The sequence below is a fragment of the Cheilinus undulatus genome, linkage group 4 (genome assembly GCF_018320785.1).
Source record: "Cheilinus undulatus linkage group 4, ASM1832078v1, whole genome shotgun sequence".
Classification (NCBI taxonomy): Eukaryota; Metazoa; Chordata; class Actinopteri; order Labriformes; family Labridae; genus Cheilinus; species Cheilinus undulatus.
The window spans coordinates 20,941,665-20,967,387 of NC_054868.1; the positions used below are offsets into that span (position 1 = coordinate 20,941,665).

Consider the following 25,723-nt stretch of genomic DNA (forward strand, 5'->3'; position numbering starts at 1 on the left):
GAACCACATATGAAAGTGGCCTGAATCTGAAAAGGTCAGATTCAGTGTGACTTGCGAAGTTTTGACACTTTTTAAGCACTTTTCACTGCTTCATTTGGCCATTTCCAATTTTGATCATTTTTGCCATTTCCCCTATTTTGCCACTCTTAAACTCTTGTAGCCACTTTTCTGCCAATTATTGCCCCTGTGTGCCACTTTTAACCCCATTTTCATTACTTTGTCAGGCTATTTTTGCTATAATTTGCTACATTTAACTTATTTTTTATACTTTTTGCCCCTTTTTGCCCCTCTCACCCATTTTCTCCCATTCCTTAATCCCTTTTTGCCAATTTTCTTTCATGCTGTATCTCCTTTGTGCCACTTTTTATCTATTTTACCACTTTTTCACCTTTTAATCATTGTTTTTGCACCACTTTTGCCCCTTTGACCCATTTTTGATACTTGTTGCCCCTTTTTCCCTGTTTTACCCATTTTATGCCACATTTTAACACCAGTTTACTTAACAATTATTGTCCCTTTGTGCCACAACCCATTTTTACACTTAGCACTCATCTTTTCCACTTTCTAGCCTCTTTTCACCACTTTATGTGGCCATTTTTGCAACATTTCCACCAGTCTTGACCTATCCTTTAAAATATATATTTTTAAAATATTTACTAATATTAGCTGACAAGTGAATTTTTGTAAAAACAGATCAAATGGTTAAGTCGTTCTAAAAGGATTTCAATATTAATCATTTTGGGGGGTGATTTAACAGCTGCAGCCAAAAGATACCCATAAAACCCCGTCTTCTTTTCCACCATTTCTGAATTTACTGATCTTCTGGTCGCCAGATTGGAAGCTTTGGAGGGCCTGATATGGCCCACGGGCCACCAGTTGATGATCAGTGGCTCAGTAATACAGCTGGTTTGTTAGTTTATAACACTAGATTAGCACCAACATTTAGATATGAAGAGCAAAAAAGGTCTGAGTTGCTTGCAAAGAGTAAAAATTAAACCCAGTAAGGCAAAAACATTTCACTTCATTAATGTCTTGAAATGACATGCCCTACCTGAATAAGTTAGTCTCGTTTCAAGACAGTAAGTGAAATTTGATGATCAAAATACAGATTTTTTTTAGACATATTAAAGATAAAGCTGGTCATATTGTTTTGTTTTTAAGTCATGTAAAAAGATGCTTATGTGGAGTTGTGAGGTGAATGTGTTAGTATTTGATATGTGGAGATATTTTGAGTGAACATTAGACAAATGCACTTCCTAAGATTTTAGTTTTTGTCATGTTGGATTTTGTTTATCTGTTCTCTGAAAAAAGGCATCTTTGGAAGTAACAATGCATTTAATTTAACAATATTTTATGTTAGATTCATCTTAATCTAAGCATTTATTAGTATCATCAGCTGTCTGATAAGACCACTTGAGTTAAAATGAAATATTTGGCACTTGAATGTTCACCAAACACAAACTGTTTGTATTTGACCTCGTTGACTTGGTTCAGAGTGTCACAAGACTGTATCACTGAGCTCAGTAATGATTCTATGCTTCCTGGAAAACCTCCTGAGCTGTGCCAAACATAATTGCCAAGGAAAAGGTGATGTACGACCTCTGCCAGAAAAGTGTCAAATCACACAATGACTGACTATCTCCTTGGCATATGATTATTACAAGAGAGGTGCGGTTGGGTGCCACTTAAATGACTCAAGTTACAGAGAAAAGAGGTTGCCGGGCTTTTGCAGGTCAATGTAGCAGTACAATCACTGGTGTCCAATGTATCTGCTACCCCTTTATGTATATCATCCTTATTGGTACCTAATATTAGGGATTACTACATTCAAACAAATATACGATATATCCCTTTAAAGCCTATTGTATCATATTTGAAACATACTTTTATTAGACCTCTATCTCATCAGCAGGATCAATAAATTACTTTAAAAGCTTTTGAATGCAATCAGATAAATGATTAAAATGTCCTTCCAGTGGATTATCAGTGATGCTTGATGTATGCCTGATGAATCAAACGTGATACAGAAGAAATGTGAAATTTTATGGCTTTTTCCTCTTTTTTTTGGATTTTGGTAGATGGTTTAAAAACATTTCAGTTTCAAAAAATGGGAATTTTCTGGCTAATATTTGCGTTATCAGGCTGTAAGAGGTATAAATGTGTTGTCACTTTAGTGCTGCTCTTTGCTTCAAGCAGAACCTCACAGGGTGTGTCTGAGCTGCCAGTCAAACATGATGTACACGTTGAGGAGAGGCTGATGAAGAGCACAGGTGAGCTGGTGTTTCTTACCACAAACATCAACTTATCCGGCACAACAGGTTCTCAAGTATGCTGTCCTGATTGTACCTGATGATTGAAACACACCTGTGCTTTATCTGTAATGATTGATTTGTGCATGTCCTGGTACAGAACTGGTAATAAAAGAATTTCCATACAGATTACCTACAACAACTAATAGTTATTTTCTTTACTTTAACCAACTTTAAATATCAGCTAACTGGAATATATCACTGGTGTGCACTTTATATACATATTAAACTGATAGATTTAGCAGTTCAATATGACATTATCTTTTAAGCTTGGTAACTTTTAGTAAGATTCAAAATCTTCATATTAGTGCTGGGAAAATTTTATTTTAAAAAAATGTATGCTGATCAATCGCACACAACCGGCTAAAGTAGCTTTGAAACTTCGATTGGAACATGTACAAATTCCCTGTGCTCTTGATTTTTTTTTTATAATTTTATGGATTAAATCCATATTCCAAGGATTAACAGCATCCTGGATTGACTAGTAAGTGGAAAATCTTTCCTTGGTCTCATGGTTGTAGCACGGGGGTGGAAAAGGGTACTGATTACCCGGGCCAGCAGAGGAGAGAGGGCCCTTGAGAAGCCTGGAATGAATTTCTGATGATTTCTTTCTTAATTAATAGTGTTATATTTAATCAAAAGTGTCTAAATGAATCAGTCAGCATACTAAAATATGTGTCAAATAGAGTGAAATAAAATATGGCGTGGCCCCTGCTCCTGCCTTCAGAAATGTCCAAATGGTAGAGTCCAGTGCGCAGGAGGACAGAGCCTGGAGGAAGGGGAATGGTGACTGTAAACTGGAAAAATGATGTCTAAACACATATGATCAGGTTGCTAAAAGAAAAAGAAAGAGAAAGAAAAGGAAGGGAAACTAACTCCTCACCAAGTTCTTTTCAAAGAGATGTGAGCGGACATCATGGTTTAGTTAATTGCTTAAGATGGTGGAAGAGAAGTAAACAGGGATAGAGGGCAAGATGAGGAAAATGGAAAAGTAGACAGCAGGGACAGAAGGCAAAATGAGAACAATGAGGTGAAAAAAGCAGGGACATAGAACAAGATGAAGAAAATGGAAGAGAAGAAAGCAGGGACAGAAAGCAAGATGAAGAAAACTGAGGTGAAGAATGCAGGGGAAGAGAGAAAAATGAAGAAAACAGAAGAGAAGAAAGCAGGGGCAGAGAGCAAGAAGAGGCTGATGGAGGTGAAGAAAGCAGGGACATAGAACAAGATGAAGAAAATGGAGGAGAAGAAAGCAGGGACAGAGAGCAAGAGGAGAAAGATCAGGGAGAAGAAAGCATAGAAAATGAAAGGCTCTTGTAAAGAAGAGGGAATGACATAAGATAGTGGTGAAGAAAGTGAGTTCAGTTCAGATAAATATATTTGCCAATCACCCCAGGATTATGGCCAGGAAAGCTCACTGATAAAGAGAGGGAGACAGTGTTTGCAGACTGGCCTTTAAGGTACATCAGTATAAGGTGAATAAAGAAGTAGAACAGTATTGTAAGCATGTTCCTGATGTGGACACAAACTAATGTAAAAGGAACAATATAAGTAAATTTTATTGCTCATTGATACAGGTAAAATGTAATTCAAAAAAACATTGGCTGGAAGGCCCTTTGTAATTGTCTTGCGAGGGGCCCAAATCCCTAGCTATGCCCCTGTTTGGTCTCCTGTCTCAAAAACTAGTGGAAAGTTTTGATGTCATTAAATAAATAAAGAGAAAATAAGAAATAAGGCAGAAAAATGCAAATTAGAATGATAATAAATGTATTTTGATGAGTGAGTACTGTGCTGCAGTCTGCCCTCACAAGTTCCATTTGAAAAGTAGGAACATGATGCACTAGAATCCATACGGCCACTAGATGGAGTCATTGCAGCATAATTCAACATCTAAAACAAGGAAATTCAAAAGAACTCTCATTTAAAACAAATTAAATGTCTTTATTGTCATGGCAAGGTAATGTAGCCTATTCCTGAAAACAAACAAACAAACAAACAAACAAACAAACAAACTCCATCAACATCAAGCTTTTTTTGGTGAAGGCTGGGCTTCTGAGTTCAGGAGAAGCCCCTTTCCTTTTAATTTCTTTAATAGTTAATTTTAATATTTTCTTGAATGCTTAACTCCTCCAAATGCCTAAACAATTGTATTCACTACAAAAGAAAAATAATGTTCTTTAAAGTAAAATATCTCCACTATCAATGCCTAAGCCACGCCAGTTAGTTATCATAAACGATAGAGTTAAAGTTTATATTATATATATATGACTACAATACATAATTTAGAACTATATGTAATATATTACAGTCCAGTAAGGTATCTAAAAAACATAAAATGTTATGAATTCTACCTCGAATAAAAGTGAAGCCGTTTACAAGTTAGGAAAACAAATGTATGTAAGATTGAACATGTTTAAAGCCATTGAAGCACAATAAATCCATAGCTTAAGACAATTTGAACACCCTCTATCAGAACTGGGGCAAACATAAATAATACACATCCGCAGCAGCTCGTTTGAGTCACATGCACCACCTCAAAGCAAGGGTTTTGCTAAAAAGTGCATCACCGTTTATAGTCATTGGAAGCTCACTTCCTGCGATATTGTGCGCCAGTGTTTCCGCTCAGGCTTGATTATTAGATCTACAAATCATGCGAGCCGCATTAGCTTTCCGCTGGGAGTCAGGTAAACCCTATCACACAGAGTGTACATCAGTGAAAGTGCTCCGGCAGGTCGTGTCTGAACGGAACCTTCGGATTTCAAACCGTGAGTCAGAAAAAGGTCCGGGCATGCTTGGTTTTCTAGTGGACGGCTGTCGGTGGTAGACTCCACACCAGTGGGATCCACCTGAAGACTGTATTGCTGTGTATTGAATATGTGAAAAAAATAGGGTACGGAGTGTTTCGCAGTTACGTGTGACCCGTACGTACACAGCCGTTGACCGGTGAGTTTACGTACACAGTACCTTTATGAGTTATGAGTCATTTTTGCTACTTTACTGTAGTCCGCTAGCTTGACAAAACATGCTAACCTTCGCCACATTTAGAGTTGTCTTTTTCTGCGGATGAAACAATCTGCTACACTTATTGAATTTCTAGGAGTTTACGTCCTCAAACCATAACATACAAGATCTACTGTTTGAGCTGTTGAAGGATAAATACTTGAATGGACGGCTTTATATTCTCTTTAAGACGGAATAAAATCACTGGTTTACTTCTCCAGTTGTGCATTGTATGTATGCAGTATGTAGACAGTGCCACACAGATTTAAAGGCTCCTCCCCGCAGACCATTTAGCTTTCACTTACAATTTTTAGCAGATGTCATGCTCTGAAGCGTAAGTGTGTGTTTATAGTGTTGTGAAATCAAAGCATTTACAAATATCTACAAGATTTGCATTGCTTTTTTTAAGGAAATGCAAGGTCCATGTCAGCTGCAGTGCACTCTGTCTGCAGCTTATAGTCAATTTTTCTTTACTGTAGTTATCCAGTCACAGTGATCTATCAGTGATTAAACAATGATCTTCAGCCATATTTTTCCCCAAAAAGCTGCAGTGAGAGGAAGACAAAGTAAAACATGCTGAGTGATCTGATTGACATTAAGGTTGATGATTGGTCATGTGACCTTTTGTATTAAACTCACCTGTTTATGCCCATCTGATTATGCTGGGCAAACCTAATGAGGCTAGAAACATTTGCATTTTTTGCTAATATTATAGTCAAAGTGAAGTTTAAGTATGCAGAAAATTTCCTTTATCAGTCGTTCAGCTTTTATCAGAATTTAGCTAGGTAATTGTATTTAAAATGAACTTAAACTCTGCCTGCATGGGCAGGTGATATTGCCATTGCTCAGATAGATCAACATGTTAATTTTTTAGCAATAAAACTTACATGAAGAGGCTTGAAAGACTCAATGAGTCCTCTGTCTGAGCAGGCTTGTCGGATTGTTAAAGCATTAAGTGAAAACATCAGCCGTTATGGCGAGCATCTGGGTGACCCTATGCGTGCGTGCAGCTCCTTCTACCATATTCTCTTGCTGCTCCCTCTGTTTCCCGCCTTTTCTACATTTGTTATGATTTTTTCCCCCTTGACTCTCTCTTTCTCTGGCTATGCCCTCAGGGTCTACAGATCAAAAGTCTGGCAACAGCCCCCCTGTTCCCCCTCTCCTCAAATCGTATGTTACTCGTGAGCGGCTCCTCAGCACCTCTTGCTTTTAGGTATTTCTTAACCTGTAATAACGACCTGAAGAGACCCATTTCCACACCAAAGTAGTCGTGAGAACTTTAAAAGAACCCACACAAATAGGTCTCTAAAAGGCCTGACATACTTGATTTCACATTTCTTTGGATATTTTCCCCCTTTCCCTTTTTTCTTATCTCTAGGGGTCTCTGTGAATGCTCACCATATGGACCTGCAATTCAAAACGGTATTCCCATTACTCTGATTCACTCTATGAGAAGGGGGCTTTCGTTTAAAATCCCTCAGGGACTTTCTTTAAGTGAGATATTTAACCCAGAACCCATGACAGAGTAGACAGAAAATGCAAACATACTCTGTATTTATTTTCCCTCCTCCTCTGCACATCTTCTTTGATGTGAACTCCATTTTCTCTGCTGTTTCGCTCCAAGTGTTTTGTAAGGTCCTCTTGAATAATGCATTTAGTATGGACTCATGCCTCTGGGGAGGAGAGTCAGAAGCATTTCTGACTCTTGTGGTTATTCTTACTTGACTTAAGAAGATGAATGTCATCTGCTTCTTAAGCCAAAAGTAAAATTTGTTTTTAGATATAATTCTATTTATTATAGGTAGATATGCACCGATGGAGAATAAAGGGCGATGCCGATGTTTAATGTAACAACTTAACCAATGGTGCTAGTGTTTTTTCATCACTGATGTTGATGTAAGATTCCTTTTATGCCAACATTTTCTCTCACATTTGAGCGTGAAAACAGATCAGAGTTTTTCTACCTGGTCACTTTTTCTTCCCTGTAAAATATCTCTTATTTGGTACAGCAGATAGATAAACCAGATGACGGGATAAAATGGAATGGGCATCACAGGGAAATATCGATAGCTGATATTTGTTCATGCTACATCATTTGGCTGATAGTTGATTATTTGTAAGTAGCATCTTGCATAACTTAGAGTCTGCCTCAAGCATCATCCTGGTGTATCTGTGTAGTAGCAGCATTTTCTGTAACCTGAACGTACATGCAGGAGATTCACAGATTCTGCACAGAGCCCAGATTTCTGAAGGAGTTTCCTGATGTAGATATCAGTAAACTGAGATCAAAAAATGTAGATAATAAAACAATGTCTTGTTCACACATGCTGCTCATCCTGATAGCTTTAAGAGTTTTGTATAAGTGTGAAAGCACTTTAAAATACATGATGTTTGGAAACCTCTATTGGCTGCAAGCTCAGTGAAAAAAAGGCTTCTGACACGATTGACAATAGTAGAAAAGTTGTTTTTTAGTACTTTTCTTGTTTATTAAGATCAACAATGAACAAAATAAGGAAATTCATGCTGTGCCAAATGAATGCACTACTAGACAGTCAAAATGTAATATCGAGCAAATATTCACTTGATTTTCTAAATAGGCAAGCCAAATAGCCTAATAAAGACAGCATGAGTTGTGATAAAATGTAGTTCAATGTTGCCATAATAATACAACCTGTGAAAAAGGTCAGGTCAGGTATTTGAGGATATGCTGATTCAGCACATCACCCTTGGCCCTGCACTGCTCTGGCCTCCTGTTGGCCTTTATCCAGGCCTGCACCAGGCCCATGCCCCATCTCTCCAGGTAGCTTTCCCAGCTTACCTATCCACAACTCACATGGCTGCCCTCTACCAGCCCACCCGGTCCTGGGCACCCAGTGTGTGGTGAGCTGGATCAGGAGCAGTAAAGCATGCCAGGTTCCAGTAGAAGCACAGCTGCCTCTCCTGATCCTTCCCATCCTTGCTCTCCTTTACATGTCAGCATTAGACATTTAGAGGAGACACAAAGAAGTGTAGCCGGCATCTCTCGCCACCAGTCAGCATCCAGGGCTTAGAGTGTAGCTGGATTGGGAGGAAAAGGGCTGAATGACTTGCAACTTTCATCTGCATGCTCAGATACCGTGAGCACCACCCTGCCTTGCCCAGAGAATCCATTGCCCCATGTGTGAGTCCAAGTCTGTGGTTGATCTCAGAGTTAGGCTGAGTTAGGAATTATGCTGCCAACTTCCATGCTCATGCCATTCACAGGCACAGATACAATGACAGCATCAAACGTGTCCCTGAATACCTGGATCTTCTTAAGTTCCTCCTCAAGGATCACAGGATTAACAGCAATGTCCAGATTGATCTGTGATCAAGAAACAAATAAAGGGTTCCTTGGCTATAATATACACTTACAAGTCCTTGCTGTAACGTAGTACCTACATTTATAACAGGCCATCTCTCTGGAATGAAATTACCACGGTATATCCATCTATCATCGGTACTGCTCCTTATCCACATGTTGTGGTTGTGTCATAGTGAGAATGTGATTTAGTGTGTAGCCCTGGTCACTGGCCCATAGTAGGAAATTTTGTAGAATAACATTTATTTGATACAGAGCACAATAGAAATCTTAGGCCTAAACACATCTGTAGCTTCTCTCAGTTTGAGCTGCTCTCTTGTTTATTTTTTTCTACCCTAATGAATGGTTTTGTAATAAATCCAAGATAGAATTTAGCTCAGTTAATCTTAAAATCCATGCCGGGACAGAGGAAGTACAGTGTCCATTATTGTGGGGGAAGGACTCACACAGTCACAGATTAATAACAGAGGCAGTCAGGGACTGTTGATGAGGCGTGTCCATAGTGAGACTTGATTGCTCGGGAATGTTTGGGAGAAACAGGAACTGAGGTATGTGGCTGTGGAGGGGATAAAAATGGTAGTCTTGTGAGCAGGAGAGCAGCTCTATCAGCAACAGGTGTGCAGATGAGGATAAGGTGCACACATGTTGCTGCTCCAGTTGTTATTTTCTGGTTGCTTACTGCTGCAAACTTAAAACATTTTTGCACTTTTTTTTTACTGCTTAGCACTCCACAAAAATAGAAAGCATATGTGTGTGTTGCTGAGCCTTGAAGCCTTAAACACACACGGTCCAGTGAATTTGAACCTGTCCAGAGGACACAGATGACTTCATCATTACCTCACCCTGCTCTGCTAGAGGACTTATCAAAAACATGTGGCTCCACTCCCTCTGTGCTCTGCAAACTGATTGAGTCTTGGACTCCAATGTTTTTTCTTTGTTAGAGAATGTGTGTGTTTGCGCACAAGCAGGCTTCATTTTATTATCTCGGGTTTTCTTGTCTCTCTCTGGGTTTTTACCTCATCTGTCATTCATTTGGTTATTTTCAATATAGAGCTCTGGGTTTGGTCAGACAGGGTCCAGGCATGCTTAGTTGAACAGGATCATTATGAAGCATGAGAGCATGAGATAGTGGGTGTGTTTCTGTTAAGCCCTGTGGAAGTGGATCCCAAACATAACAGGGATTACCATTCATTAACTTCATTATATCACAATCATGAAATACAGTGCTTTAACCAGAAGTTAGGCATTACTTCGATGCTACCTCCAGCAATATGTTCACTTCAGTAAAAATGTATTTTCTTTTATCAAAATTAATGAGCCACTGTTACTGTTGACAGAGCTTGGATCGCAAGTCCTGATTTTGGTTGGCCATTGATAAGTGTGACACCATCAGAAAAGTTCAACATCCTGAAGCCCTAAACTCACTGGCGCTGTAGCAGTGCAGCACAGCATGTCACACAATGCGCTTCTAGTGCTGCCTCTTGCACACACTGGCAGCAGCGTGGCAGCAGTCAAACTCTCCACCAGCCACTGCTGGGCTGGGTGCGTGATACCAGAAGTGAGAGCCTGCTTAGGGCTTGCCTCCCCACCTCACTGGGTTAAGTGAAAAAATGATAACAGTAGTGGTATTTCACCTGTAGCAAAGGCCTCCTACTTATTCTACACCGAGGAAGTTTGCCCTAAATTGCTTCTTCTGTGCTCTCAAACAGATTTTCTACTATGCCTGAGATGTACATTAAAACTTTGATGCCGTGGCTTGCCAAACTGGAAATAAACCCCTAAGCTGCACAAGCCATAGCCACTAAAGCGAGCTCATACCATCAGAGATTCAGGCTTTTGAACTGTGTGTTGGATGGTTCCTTTCCTCTTTAGCCTGCAGGACATGGCATTTGTGGTTTTAAAAAGGATTTCAAATTTTGATTCATCTAACCACAGAACAGTTCTCCATTTTGCCTGAGTCTATTTAAAATGTGCTTTGGCCAAAGGTGGCAGCATTTTTCGGGTTAATAACTGTGTTGACAGAGTGATTTCTGTGAGTGATCCTGAGCCGGTGCTGTGATTTCCAGTACAGAATCATTCAGTTTTTATACAGTGCTGGCCAAGGGCCCAAGATCACAAACATCAAATATTGACCTATGGCCTTGTCTCTTGCACACAGACATTTCTTTAGGTTCTCTGAATCTTTTGATAACATTAAATAATGTAGATGATGGGATGTTTAAAGTCTTCACAACTTTACATTGAGGAACATTTCTCTGAAATGGTCCACAATCTTTTGGTGCCGTTTTTCACAGATGGGGAACCGCTGCTCATCTTTTCTTTTGGGAGACTCTGCCTCTCTAATGCTTCCTTTACACTCTCTTAGCCATGTTATTGATCTGTTACCAATTAATCTAACTGGGTTCAAAATGCACTTCCAGGTGTTTTCTTTAGTAACGCTCTCTTTTCCAGCTTTTTATTGCTCTGTCCCTACTTTTTTGAAATGTGTTGCTGCCATCAAATTCAAAATGAGCTGAATTTTTTTCATGAAATATGTCTCAGGTTCAACATCTGTGTTGTTTATGTTCAATTGTGAATAATATCTGGGTTTTTGAGATTTACAAACCATTGCATTCTGTCTTCATTTACATTTTACACAGTGCCACAACATTATTGGAATTGGAGTCGTATTTCCAGTGGTGTGAAGTTCCATGGCCGGATGCATCTCATTTGTACATTGAAAATGATAGGAGCAACCATTTGGATGTGCTTTGGATGGCGCTGGTGTGTTTTGATCTTGACTGAGAGCCCTATGAGCTCATGACAAAAAAAAGAAAAGAAAAAAAGAAAAGAAAAAAAATCACCTTATGCTGAGGTTGTTTTTGTGCTCAGAATGCTTACTACCGAAAAATCTGGCCTACCTAGGGTTTTCATTAAAAATAAGGGCTTCCAGCTTAAATAACAGCAGCCTTGGTGACACAGACCCTAAATCCAGGTATCATCAGCTATAAAGTTAATGTAATGAGCACAGTAATTCGATACATATTTTTGGATTATGCCGCTTTCCTTACCCTTACACTTGGGTAATATTCCGGATGTAATGATACCATGTTATACTATTGAAAATCAATACCAGTATGGAACATTTAAATAGGTTTGACTAAATATACATTGCAATACTGTTTCAAACCAACAGAGGGCACCAGCTGCTTTTGAATTCTCTTGTTTAAAGACCTTGTAAAGTGAAATCCAAAAAATGTGTCTTAACACGATATGTTGGAATATGGTTGCTGTAAACATGTGAAAATGCTGAGATCTACATGTGGATGAATTTTGGATTCAGACCTTTAGAAAATTGTTCACCTCTTTCCTGGCAGGGTTTAATTTTGGCGGGGCAAATTTGTGGGCTGGTTATGTCTCTGGCCCACAGTGGGGAATGACCCCACTCTCTAACAGAGCAGTTCATCTCAGTACAGTCTGTTGTTAGCTGACATGACTTCCTTTATTGAAAGTTAACAGTCAGTTAAATGTTGTTTTTTTGTTCATTTTGAGGTAAATTCACCTGGGGGTTCATTACACAGTGGCCTGTCATAAAACAAATCTAAAAACAGATTTATTTTCACTTTGCAGGGCCTTTAAGATCAGTGGCTGAAGAAAAGAGGCAGACAGATTTTGAGATTTAAAATGTGTCTTGTTTTAATGCTGGGCTTTTGAAGCAGTGTGTGTAGATAATAGACAAGACCTGTATTTATTCAGACATCGGCTTTAAACTCCTGTCTTTATGAGAGTGAGTCTCATTACATATAAGCAGGGCTAATTTGAATTTTTAAAGTTTAAGTAAAAGTTTAACTTGGAAAAAACAGCTTTAAGGTTGCAAATGAACTTATTGTGTTTAATTTGATTGTTATGGAAAGCAAAAGTGGTTAAACTAGAGTTTATTTTATTTTAAAGAATTGAATCTTCTTCATCTGCTCGATTCAATTGTATTCGCATGTCATCACCAACTGGTTTGATTTATTTATTCATAGAAAAATAAATGAATAAATCAATTCAATCAATTCAATAGTTTTTTTTAATTTAAAGATCCTTGAGAAATGGTCTTCTTAATTGATGCACCACTTTCCATTGTATACCTGCCTCTTTATTTAGAAATAAATTATATCACCTATGATGCTTTTGTTACTACAACAATCTTGATAAAGTGTGATTGAGCAACCCTGCTGTTCTGTGTTATTTTATGCTCTAATTCCTCTGACTGACAGAGTCTTCAAGGTTGAACGGCGTCTTGTTTCATGCTATTGTCTATCTACAGTCAGGGTGCTGTTTGATGTGTTACACGTGTGGGACGAGTGTTTACATTTCAGAGTTTGTTTGGTTGCCAGAGCTGTTAGTCCCAGCGGGGTGGGGTTACAATAACCTTGTTATACACTTGTGGGTGGATGTATTACTGAAAGCATCCGGCCTGAGGAGTACAACAGCTGATATCTGTCCAGTTTGCATAAACTGTTGACGAACACAATAACTTTTGCATGCCTAGTACACTTGTGTTTTCTTTCTGCTTTTGGCTTTTTGCTATTTGAGTGTGTTGGAGAGTCCCTGGCATGGTTTTTCCCTGGTCAGCAGTGGGTCTTCCCTGCAGCGAGAAGCCGTTTGCATAGATATTAGAGTGGAGTTCCCATGGTAACAGGGTCAGCCTCTGACCATGGGAGAAGAAGAAGTGCCAAGTTTTGGCCTAAATGAGTTTTTGAACCAGACTGCGGCGCTTTTGATCCTCAGGGTCTCTTCTCCTTATTAAAGTGTTTCTAGGAGAGTCAAACATCCAAGATCACTGGTCTAAAGCTGCCTTTAATATCAGACTTAACCTTTTGGGGTTATATGTTTGTATGAATGATAAAAATAAATACTTGTTTTTTACTTAATTTCTTATTATTTAGTTGTTATATACTTGTTATTTAGTTTAAAAAGTTTGCTAGATGTGGGCTGAAAATAATCAGGTCTGTTATATTCCAAAATGATTGTATAAAAAGAACTACACCACAATTCACTGTTTAAAAACTGAATCTGTTTAGTCATTAACCATAAATACCATTTTCTAGGGAAGCTTGTGATCAGCTGTATAAACCATCATTAGGATCCCATTGTCTTCTGCACTACGATTTCAAAGCAGTTAAACAAATTATTATGAGTGCTTAGCAAAAACTTGTCAGACTGCTGTGTCATTTATGAGCATAAATCAGACAGCATGCAGTGTTTTGTTTTTTTACAGAGGTGAAGTGAAAGAAGTTCGCTGGTTCGCTGTTTTACCATTGCAGTGTGAAGATGGTTTACAGAATGTGAATTTGACTAAATTTGACAAACAAACTTATATCTTATGTCTAAGTGGATGGGAGATTGTAGAAACATCACTACTATGTTCTATGATCAGACTTCTGTCAGCCCTGGCATGCAGTCTTGTCCAGGCAGTTTGCCACTCAAGAGTGAATGTGCTGCCACTTTTTGATGTGTGTTTAAGCATGTGTTTGGGGTGGGGGTGCGGGGGGCACTGTGCCCAGAGGGTGTGCATTAATATGGAAATTAGATTAGAAATCTTCCAGGTCACCAGATCTGCTCAATTAACTGACTGTCATTTTGAATATTTACTGGCAATGAGAGCTACTTGAAAGTACAGACTGTTGAGTCTGTGTTCATTAGCCGATGTGAATCATATCCTCAGTGTGTTCATGTGAGGTTCATTAATAGCTCTGTGTAAGTGTGCCTGGCCACGTGAGGAGCTTCTGTGGATGCCTTCATTACGGGTGTTGATCCCCCGGCTGTTCTGGGGATCTGGAAAGGATGCACTGTCACTATTTCTGAGTGTGATGGAAAGCTAACAGTGTATGTGTGTGAGGGAGAAGGGGAAAGTGAAAGAGGGTGCATCATATGCAGATCTATATTACTGCCTGGTGTTCTCCCCTCTTCTATTGAACTATGTTTCTCTGCAGCTTTATTACCCTGCTATAAAAGTCCTGCTGTGTAACATAACTCTTCTATGCACACTCACAAAAACACAAAGCTTCAGCCCTGGATCCTGCAGTGACCTTCAGCTGAGGTGGTGTGCTTTGTTCCTCCTGGGAAACTGCAGTTGTGTGGAGTCAGTTTTGTCATACTGTAAATCACTGTGTAACTGCCCTACTGGGTAATGATTGCTGGTTTTCAGTGTTTCGCAGCATTGATTTGGAATTCTAAACCTCCACGGACAAAATATGTTGACATATTTAATTCAAAAGCACTCACCCATGATGCTTTTGAGTTTAATGTCAGTAAAGTTGCAGATGTTCTGATATCTGATAATGTGCACCCCTAGATTAAAGTTATATATGCCGAACTGAAGGTGAAAAAGCTGAAATCAACCATTTTATTCTCTGTAATTCAGTTTATATGATTATAAATTAAGAACGACAAAAAAAAAGCTTTATATAATTTCAAATTTGAAAGCATGCATCCATCATTTGGCAAATTGGCAGAATGACTTTAGAAAGCAATATATAAATTGGTTGTTATGCAGCTGTTCCCTTTTTTCCACTATTGATTAATAGACTTATGTTTGCTGCACTGCAGTTAAAAAAAAAAAACTGAACCTGAAAAATAAAAAGTGTGTTTTTATTTCTGTGTGAGTGTGTTCTTCGAATCCTCATTGGTCCAGGACACATGCTTTATTGCCTTTCAGAAACATACATCATCATCTACCACATCATCTGCCACTGTTTCAGCAGGCACACCCATGCCTCAGTTCCTGTTTGTGGACACACACACAAACACACACTAACCATGCCATTGTATCATCACACACCCAGTAACAAATCTCTGTTGGCAGCACTGACAGTGGCTGGAGCCTGGCGTTACTCTGGGTACGTACAGTGCAGTCCTCCTCTGTTAACTGGGTCAGCTTGTGTGTTAAATGATGATTCTCATCTTTGCTGTGACTCAGCTAAAATGCTGTGTAAGCATTGACCAGTGTGTTTGTGTTTTGGCAGTTATTTATTTCCCTACTTATGGTTTGTTTGATTGTGTGGTTTAGTATCAGGACACAAAAATAGTTTTCTTATATTTTTACGCCAGCCAATCAGAGGAGATTGTTGCTAAATATTTCTGCAGTTGAGCTTCCCAGTGATAACTGTTAAAGACTAGAGCGTTGCACGTGTGTTTCTGGCACATTGACAGAGCCTGCCGTAGTGACAGGTTATATTTAAAGGAAGAGCTCATCCTTGGTATGATGGTACTTGTGGTGGAGTGTGAGCTATGTGTGTGGTTGACACTGGATCTGCGGGACCACGGCGGTGCTAATCTACTGTCATTTATTTCTCCACCTAGTGAATCACAAATAGGCTGCTCATGTTGCCATTGTATATGTTTATTTAGTAACATTTGCTAATATGACCTCTCATCCTTACAAGTCAAAAAATACACCTCAGGACACCCTGCATCCATGTGAACTAATGTAGGGCCCTATGATTTCTGCGTTAACGGTATCGCGGACGTAATCACGGAATTGGTCAACAAAAACTGAATTTACAATTTAACGCAGAAATTGCGGAAATTGAATGAATTTGACTGAAATGCTGTATTTTTTTTAGAAAGAGGAACGTATATCTGAGAAATATGTTCCTGGGGGAATTCTAAAGCGGGGCACAACTTGTCCCTCTCTCAAAAACACTCACCCCACCCCCTCTTAAACAACAACAGCATGTCAAAGCAGCTGCATGAAATACTGGCAAACATCCCGTAGCCCTATATGGGGCAGTACCATGGGACATAATATTGCACCTTCAAGAAAACTCATCCATGCTTCGAGTTATTTTACCTCACCACACCACCTGAGCGGTCTCACCTCACGCGAGGCACACTGCTCAGCCCTTGGAGGCTTTAAATCAAGTCGGACAGACTTGAGACTTAATGAAGTCCCGCAGTCGAAATGATGTTAAATTCGAGTAACAGTTAGCTTAATAATTCATCCTAGATACTGTAGTTCCCTTTGGTTGCTTAACGAGCCAACACGTGTTACAGCGAGGATGGAGAGAGATGAGGAGAGAACCGTTACAGTCAGGAGTAGAACAATACAGAATCAAACTGCATGCACTGTTACAGACTGAGAGAGTAAAGAAAAGTTTAGGTAACAGGTTTACTTTTAACCATTTAACTTTAATGTGACCTTATTAAGTTACTATCACTCTGTGTTTGAGAAAACGGAAGGATTTCCTCATTTACATTATAAACATCAGTTAGGATGTGATTATACATGTGAATGTGTCTTGAAATGATGAAAATTTCTGACTGTTACACTGGTTATAATTATTTTATACCAGGGTTATCAAAACAACGGCTCCTGGGCCAATTGTGGCCCTTTTTCAAAAAATGTAAGGTTATTTCTATTTAATTAATGAATATTTGATTCATTTACATAAACAAGACACTCTTTTTTGTGGTAAAATTAGTGGAAAGGTTAAAAAACAGAATACCAAAAAACTAAAATGGAATCCAGTAAAAAATAAAACGGATTTCATAGGGCCCTACTAATGCTCATGGTGTATGTGATCTGGATATTTTAGTTCATATAAAGGGAGACATTTCCTGGATATTCAGTTTTTAAATAGTCTCTGATACAGCAAGTTTCCTGGAAAGTGATGCCAGATTGCCAGTCCATCCCTGCTTCTAGAGTTGTCTGAGAGTCTCTGTTGTAAACAATCCAGCATGTACTTCCTTTGGCTAGGGGGGCGGCCCTCTGCATTGGTGGTGTGCTTGGCCAGCAAGTGGTCCGGGGTATTTAAGACTCTGCAAACTCCAGGTAACTCAGTTCATGTCGACAGTAAGAGCCAATAACTTCAGTCTTATCTGGCATGATCTGAAAGCTGAACTTGCCATTCAAAAGTCTCTGTCCTCTATCCATTTCTGCTCGCTTGCACTGCGTCACAATGGCACCGCTTCCTGATCTGGCAAACTACGGGATGGGTCGAGATGATCCTATGATGCCGGTGCAGTTGCTGCATCATTAGTAAAAACACATTTTTGTACATCCTTACCAGCTAATACATCCTAGCATGAACCATTAACACAATTAAAAACAAAGAAGAAACAAAATAATTAACACAGGCTTATGAGGATTCCCTCTGGTGCTGAGACGCCTGTAATCATTACCATCTTTTCTCTCACATGAGCACCTAATTCTGCACCAAATCAAGCAAATCTGATACTCATTGTGTGCATTCATTGTGCTCTAAAGCTGAACCTCAGCTCACTGTTGTATTCAGGTCAATGTTTCTGCAAGACAAATCTCTCGACTGTACATACAGGAACAGTTAGTGCTGTTGATGACGTGGCTGTGTTTTTTTTCTGCTGCAGGGCCGATGTCATTAGTGATGCATGCTGTATTCTGCTTAGAAACCTCCATGAGCATTGACAGCGTCTGTTTGTTTGTGTGCTTGGTACACAAAAATTGTGCTTTTTTGTGTTTGTAGTGTTAACAAGTGCAACCAAGAAAGTCCCCTTTGGAATTGTTTAACCCCCCCCAACCCACCCCTTTGGCTGATGAAAATATTTTTCAGCTACGCACTGGTAGGATGTTGCAAAAGGGAAGAGTGTGGCCGCTCTCCTGCCTGGCAGTATGTACTCTTCTTCTACTCCAGTCCAAAATACAGAAAATTACTTGGACTTGAAATACATTATTGAATCTAAAGTGACATCTTCTGTGGTGCCTAAGTCATCAGCCAGCGTTGTCCCTTGGCGGGGCCCACAACCCATGGCCCACATTGAACCATTGCGGTAGATGATAACAGAAAAGGCATTATAATAATGTAATAATCTGGATTCACCCTACTTTAAGTCCACTTGTATTTGCAAGAGTGTTTATCAGTTGTACATCTGCATAAAGCGGCTCTACAGTTTCTGTAATGAGTGGGAATAAAACTGTTACGCTCAGTAAGCAGCTGCATGAAGCCTTTGTTATCAGCTACACTGCACAGCTAAAGTTTTACAAATAGAGCATAATCCTGCTGCTTGTAATCTTCTGATCCTGTTTAGAAGTTGCGGGAAATTTTGACTCTACAGTGTCATTCTGTGCTGGATGTGATAGCACAAACTATTAGCGAGGCCAGCTATTATTGCTAACTGCCAGTTAGCCTGGTGTTTTGTCATGTTTGGATGGAGATTGGTGTTACTGCAGTATGTTACCTAGTTTTTCAACAGCTTTGCACGGCTCGTTTCCAAATCTCGATTTCCTGATGTTTGAAGAAACCCAACATAATCGTTAGACTTTCTAATCCATTTAACCAGTAGTCCTGTTTTGATTTGAGGTGTATGGCATGGAGATGTGCATTTCAAAACTGCTACCACATTATTTGTGGCCATATCGGTTCTAATAACATCTGTATGGATGCATGTAGTTGCATGAGAAGATATATTGCCATATTGTTTTTTTTAATACAGGCCTAACCTTGACCCATAGAGTGCCAGTAGTCACATCTTAAACATGTACATGGGCAGGTGATGCATAGACCCTGCATAATGGTTGGTTCATGCAATGCTATGCTGAATTGCTGAGCTCATAAAAAATTTAGTTTCCTGTTGGACAGTCAATGAGATCTTGATGACTTCTCTTCTTGCAACAAGCTGTGAAAAAATAGTAGCATGTTGAATGACAGAAAAAAGCAATGTGAATTCTTCTGCCTCTGTATTTCATTTCAAGTTATTATTAATCTTCTAGATTTACTGGCATGATATTGGTATTGATATCAGCTCAATTTAGTGCTGCTTGGTTATGACAAAATCCATTATCAGGATTATTTTGATTGGTATTGAGATCACGATTATTATTCAAGATGAATCATTTTCTACTAAACATCATTATCACTGGTATTTATCAAAGCTAAACTCTTAACACATTAAAAAAGAAAGCTCTAAGGACTACAGTTTTAGGTATAAACTACACCTAGTTTGATTTTTTTTACACTTCACAAGAATTTTTTTTTTTTTTTTTTTAATGGTGCACCTTGTCATAACTTTTTCAGGGAATCACCATGCAAACCCGCTGATTATTTACAAGAATCATTTGAATTACTTTTGAGGATAAGTAAATCATTGTACTAAAGAGACATGGAATTCTTACAATAAGATACGGCTATTGAATATCAGCAAAAATCCAATATAACACGTCTGTCTTTCCATGTAGCATTTAAAAAAGTCATGACATCCTCCTTATCAGCTCCTCTCCTGATGGATCCCTGCCCACACACTCACTGTTTCCACTGAGGATGTATCTGGCCAGCGCCGGGGAGAGATACCCTGTCAGATGTACATGGTGTCGTGTCACATGTCTTGGGCTCTTGTCGCAGGATGGGAAGTATAGGAAGACTATATTTCCTTTACCTCAGCAGAGGAAATCACGGGATAGGACATCTTTTGTTCTGTTCTTCCAGCACGGTCACTGATACGCTGAGGGGGGGATCACACAAACACAACATAAAGCACAACGTCATGTGATCTCCTGTCATACCATGTTTCTGTGCCCTTTGTGGGCCTAAAAACACAATGCCATGTTTCAAAAGTAGTTGTTGTGGAGAACTTTGACGGAGTGATGTCATCCATGTTTTTGAAGAGATGGGGGTGGCATGTCCTGAAAATGACGCCTCACTTTGAGCCAGATGCTGGTGTTCCGGGAAAATGTGCTGCATGGCCTCTGGGATAGGACAATAAGTGGAAAAGATGACAAATAGGCCTGTGCCAAGTATGTGGATGTGTGAGTTTGTGTGTTTGAGGTTTTTATATCCAAATGTTACCAGCATGAAAAAAGAAGAAGAATCTTTGGGTTAATGAGGATATAACGCTTGTGGTGCAAAATTGAAGTGATGTTTGTGGTAGTTATGTAGCATTGTGATTCTAGTTTGCTTCAAATAGATGTGTATGACTAGGGAAATATAGGAGGCAGAGGGTTTCATAAATAGATGTCAAGGAAAATCAGCAGCTAAATGTCTGGCTCCTTCTCAAGCTATTAAAACCATTTTTCAAGAAATCTGAATTCCTTTATCATCTGAGTATGAAAAATAAACGTTCTAGTTTTACAAGAATGCTTTTGTTACAGATGTGCAGAAGTTGAGCTATGCCTTTGTTGAGGAGATTAGATATGACAATATGTGATTTTTGTTTATTTGATCCAGCAGCTACTGCTAGAAACAGACACACATTCTGAAGGCAATTATTATAAACATGCACAGTTTCAAAACAGATTTTTCAGTGACTGCAATTAAATCAGTTTCATTGATGTTTTTAAATGCCCTGGAAAAGGATTAGATAACCGTCCTTGCCAGTTAGTGAGGCAGAAATTTTGGATTTGGTGGATTATCGATATTAGCGGTTTATTTTACTGATAACCATTGAAGTTAATATATCAAAAAGTGTGCTACTTTGTTTCCATGGCAAATATAGCTCCTCTGGCTATATTTTCAGTCTCCACAGTGTCAGCAAATGTCATGTATACAACACAATCTGATTGGCTAGATTTCACATGAGTACTAGCCAATCAACACTTAAGCCTGGGTGCCACTGACACAGTAAGCATATGTTATCACTTCCTGTTCCCCTGCTGCCTGTGTTGCTCTTTGCCGTTTCTCATGCAGATAGACCTTGGGCTAAATTGCTAATTTGTCTTAATTTTTTTGATCTTGCAATTTTATTTTTGCCACATTAACTACATTTTTACATCACAGTCATAGTTTATCAATCCCAGTAACTACTAAAGTTGTAATCAGTATCGGCCCTGAAAAAACAGTATCAGTCGACCCCTACCCTGGGATATAGTATTACTTTCATACTGACCAATCCTAGTGTGAATGTGTATGAATGGGATTAGTTCATCTTAATGACTACTTTACATAGCATCACCTATTATCAGTGTTTGAACACAGTATGAATGGGCCAATGGGCCAATGTGCCATGTGGTGTAAAAGTGCTTTGATTGGTCATAAGACTAAGACAGCATTTTCTAAGTTCAATGTTTTTTTTTACCATTTTAACTAGGGCAAGACACTTAACCCCTACCCCTTAGCCCCCTGCTCCATCTGCTTCATCAGTGGCATGTAATGAGTATGGATGCGTATGAATGGGATTGGCTAATACTGATGGCTGATCCATAGCAATACTGATTCATAGCAACCTCTGCTGTGAGTGTGTGAATTTGGAGTGAAGTGGTAGGTGTGTAGAAGACAAGCTTAACTCCATTTACCATGTTTTCCTCAAGTGTGCTAGCAGCCAGTTTGTAGCAGAGATAGCTCATCTGTCGCAATACAAAGCTTAATCCTGGAGTACAAACCATTTCTTCTTTTTTCTTACTTGTAGATCATTTTCAGAGACACCTTAAAACATTGGCTTTTGAAAGGATTGTTATCACAATCAGAAGGTATGTTTCCCAACAAGTTTTGTCAGCGTAAAAGGTTGTTTTATTTTTTATAGGCAGTATCAGACATTTAGGCACTGAACCAGCTGACAAGCCTTTGAGCAAAGCACTGAATTTGTATCTGTTTCTGCACAGCTGAAGACAGCCCCCTGACCTCCTGAAAGAGGAGTGTTTCCTGCTTGGATTAAAAGTGTATCACATTTTCAAGTTGTTATTATTAATAAAACAAACTAAAACAAAAGTAAGTGTATAACGGGGCCGTTTCCCTGCATGTCATGACATGTACTCTGTCTGAACTCATCCTTCAGCGAGGCTCTCTTCCTGTTAATTCAGCTGTTTGTGTGATCTGTCCAGAGAGACTTTGTAGAGAGTGGAAGGGTGCCAGGACCAAACACAGATCAACCTGAGAGGAGGAGACGGTGGCGTCATCAAATCCCACAATTTCCACTCACACTTGGGGCTTCAGTCAGCAGTGAAGTCAATTTGCCACCCAGGTACAAACAGGAATTATCAACGCTCAGTGCAGCTACAGTCTTCTAGTCGTGTTACTGTAAGAAAAAACATCCACGCAGGTTGTAACCCTGCATGGAAAAGGGAATTTTATGTTGTTCAATACCATTTCCCTGAATCTAGTACATTTTAATTTTTATCTTTGTCATATATTCATTCATAATGGTGTTTAATAAACCAGTATTGTAACCCTGACTGATTTATGGCCAGTTGATTGGACAATATTTATGAAAAACACATGATAGGCAGGGCTGGGTGATAAAACAAACCAGTAATGTTATACTGAGCCCATGTTTGGGCATGAGATCACAGGAAAAAAAAAAAAAAAAAAAAAAAAAAAAACTCTGAGGTGTGTTAACCTGCAACTCACTTGTGCACATTTTGGCGATCACAGTAAAAGCATGTGAGAAAAATAACAGTTACAGACTTCAAGACAGACTGTTAACACTTGCTTCGTGTTTAACACCCCAGGCTGGATCTTTGACTCATGAGACTTTAAACACAACTTCAGGTGTCTGTTTAAAGGTGAATTGCTGCAGCGCTGGGACAAACTGAGTCAAACAAATTAAACTCGTTTTATCTGGTTACCGTGCTTAGTTACAACAGCTCGAGTAGGTGACATTTGAATAGTTACCTGGCTAACTAGGACTCAGATTAAGCTGCTGTCTGTCACATATCACTCTGCTACACCCACGATTGCAATGGTTTTACCTTGCTCTACAACACAACACACGTATTTAAACTGGTGATGACGTTGCACAAAATCTATTCTGTGGCAGAAATTGTACCGTGACGGTATTGATACTGGTTTACCTCCCACCACTAATGATTGGAAATATCTGTAATAATGCTGGGAGTCACCGGTTTAACCACCTGGTCAGAACTCATCTGTGGCTTTTGCTGCTGTGGTTGCTGTTACTGCTCAGTGCTAATTTCGCTGACTAAAACTATGACTAAAAATGTTCGTCGACAGCCTTTTTTTCCATAACAAAAACTAGACTAAGACTAACAAAAATAGATCTGTGATGACTTAAACTGACAAAAACTAAGTTTAGTTTTCATCAAGATGACTAAAACTAGACTAAAATGCAATTTTGTTTTCATCTGACATTCAAAACTCATGACATTTCTCCACTGTAGGTAAATCTGTCAAAAAACAATGCATCTGTAGCTATTCTGCCTCTCAGCTGTAGAAAGCAGGGACTACCATGATTTGGTACCAGATTTAGGCAAGAAAATAAATGCTTGAACTAAAATGTGAGGACTTTTCATTGACTAAAACTAGACTAAAACTAAAAAGGGAAGAAATGATTAAAATGTGACTTAAACTAAAATACATTTCATTTAAAGACTAAAACTAAGACCAAAATTAAAAATAACTGTCAATATTAACACTGGTGCAGCTGCTCAGCCCTCCACTTGAAGCAGCTGTGTTAGAATCCTCTAAAATCTGTTTTGAGTCTCATTAATTGAAAAAATACTAATCCAACATTGAACTCTGTGTTAAACAGTTGTTTAAAGCCTGTTAACTGACTTAAGTTTGCTATTAGCACATTAGTTGACATAACGTCAATGAAGACGTGTTTAAGGTCCTGTTGGTGAAATGAATGTTACGCGATGGTTAAGTCACATAATGTGTTAAAATGTAACTAATAAAGATGTAAATTGGGTTTCGGGTGGCATATTTGAAAAAAATAAACTGTCTGGATGTAGAATTTGTTTTCTCAACAATAGAAAATAATTGCATCTGTTGCATAATGTATCTGAGTAAACACAAGATATTTGTGCCAGACAAAAAGGATTAACACTCAGTGAACAAATCTACCCTGTTACTATATTCCTCCACAAGTACATCATTTCCAACAGGTGTTTTGAAGTCTTACTGATTGGAAAATTGGAGTTAGATTGTTTCATTATGGGGTGCTTTTATGATGATAGAAACAGGCTGATTCCAGCAGCAGCTTAAAACAACTCAGCCGGACAAAAACTAAACTTGAAGCAACAGATTTGGCTACAAGCTACAAAGTATTGAGAAATAATGACACAAATACTTATAAAAGCATTCCTCTCTGATTTCATGAGAAAAAAAGCAAGGAAATGATACATATGGTCCCATCATTGGCTTCTTCATGAACTTGTGAGTCACTGAGACTACATCCATGTTTTATATACATGGGTCAATTAAATTTCATACTTTGTCAAATAAATGCTGGTCAACTTTAAGAGTGTTTTAGTGATTAAACTTTAACCAACCAGCTGGCACACTCCACCTCTGCACAGTCTTGCTCTGATACACTAATTAATTAATGAGTGGCTTAAATAAGTAGTGGCTTTAATTAATTATTTCATGATATTGTTATGAAAGGGTGTTAAGGAAAAACTGGAAGCATGCTTGCCATCACCTGGGTGAAGCTATTTCCTCACTAACCTGTCATGATGTTTACATGTCCATGTGAGATCATTTGTTAAAGGGTCAAGTTTTACACCTGAACAGCATTTAGTAAATATATCATCAGACATTTCCCTTTGAATGAACTCAGTCCTAACAGACTGTTGTATCTGCCATCTGCTCTCTTCCCATGTGAAGATAAATCCTAACACATGCAGGCTATCGCTGTAGGCCTGCATAAATTGTTTTGGCTCTCGTTTCAGAATTTGACCTGTGCTCTGATGTAACATTAACCTCCCTATCTTTTCCTTTCCTCTGGCTGGTTCCTGATCTCATACATTTATATTCATTTAATTTAAAAGTCTCAAGTTACACAAATCAGCTGAATAAGTGTCAAGTCTCTGAACACAATGCTATAATAGAGCGACAAGCTGAACAGACTAGACACTGAAGCTCTCACACGTTCTGTTTAAACCGCTCTGACAGAATCAGATTAATGAGATGTTGGGATTGTTGTGTAACTGTGGCAAAACTAACATGACACAAAACAAAGTTGACTCTGGGCTTTTATAAAAATGAAAAAAGTGTTTTTAAGGCTGCACCTGGAGCTGCTTATTGAAGGCCTGGGGTAGGTTTTTGTCATGTAAAAGTGACCTCACCCACCGTTATATGGCTAAAGCAAAGACTGGTTATATATAGCACTATGAATTTGTCTGGATTTTATATAATGAGGCTGAAGGGGGCTGTGCTGTGTGGCTGGACTGTCACATCCACCAAAT

The 25,723-nt window shown here is 38.9% G+C and overlaps 1 protein-coding gene across 2 annotated transcripts in view; it reads left to right on the forward strand.

Annotated features, from left to right (window-relative positions):
* The first annotated feature begins 5,103 nt into the window (after positions 1-5,103).
* Positions 5,104-25,723, forward strand: part of add3a (adducin 3 (gamma) a) — a 162,180-nt gene continuing 141,560 nt past the window's right edge. Inside the window, exon 1 of one of the 2 annotated variants that reach the window (XM_041785435.1) lies at positions 5,104-5,249. The gene's annotated coding sequence lies outside the window, so the exon portion shown is untranslated. The remainder of the gene's footprint in view (positions 5,250-25,723) is intronic. The other variant, XM_041785438.1, reaches the window with a different exon arrangement.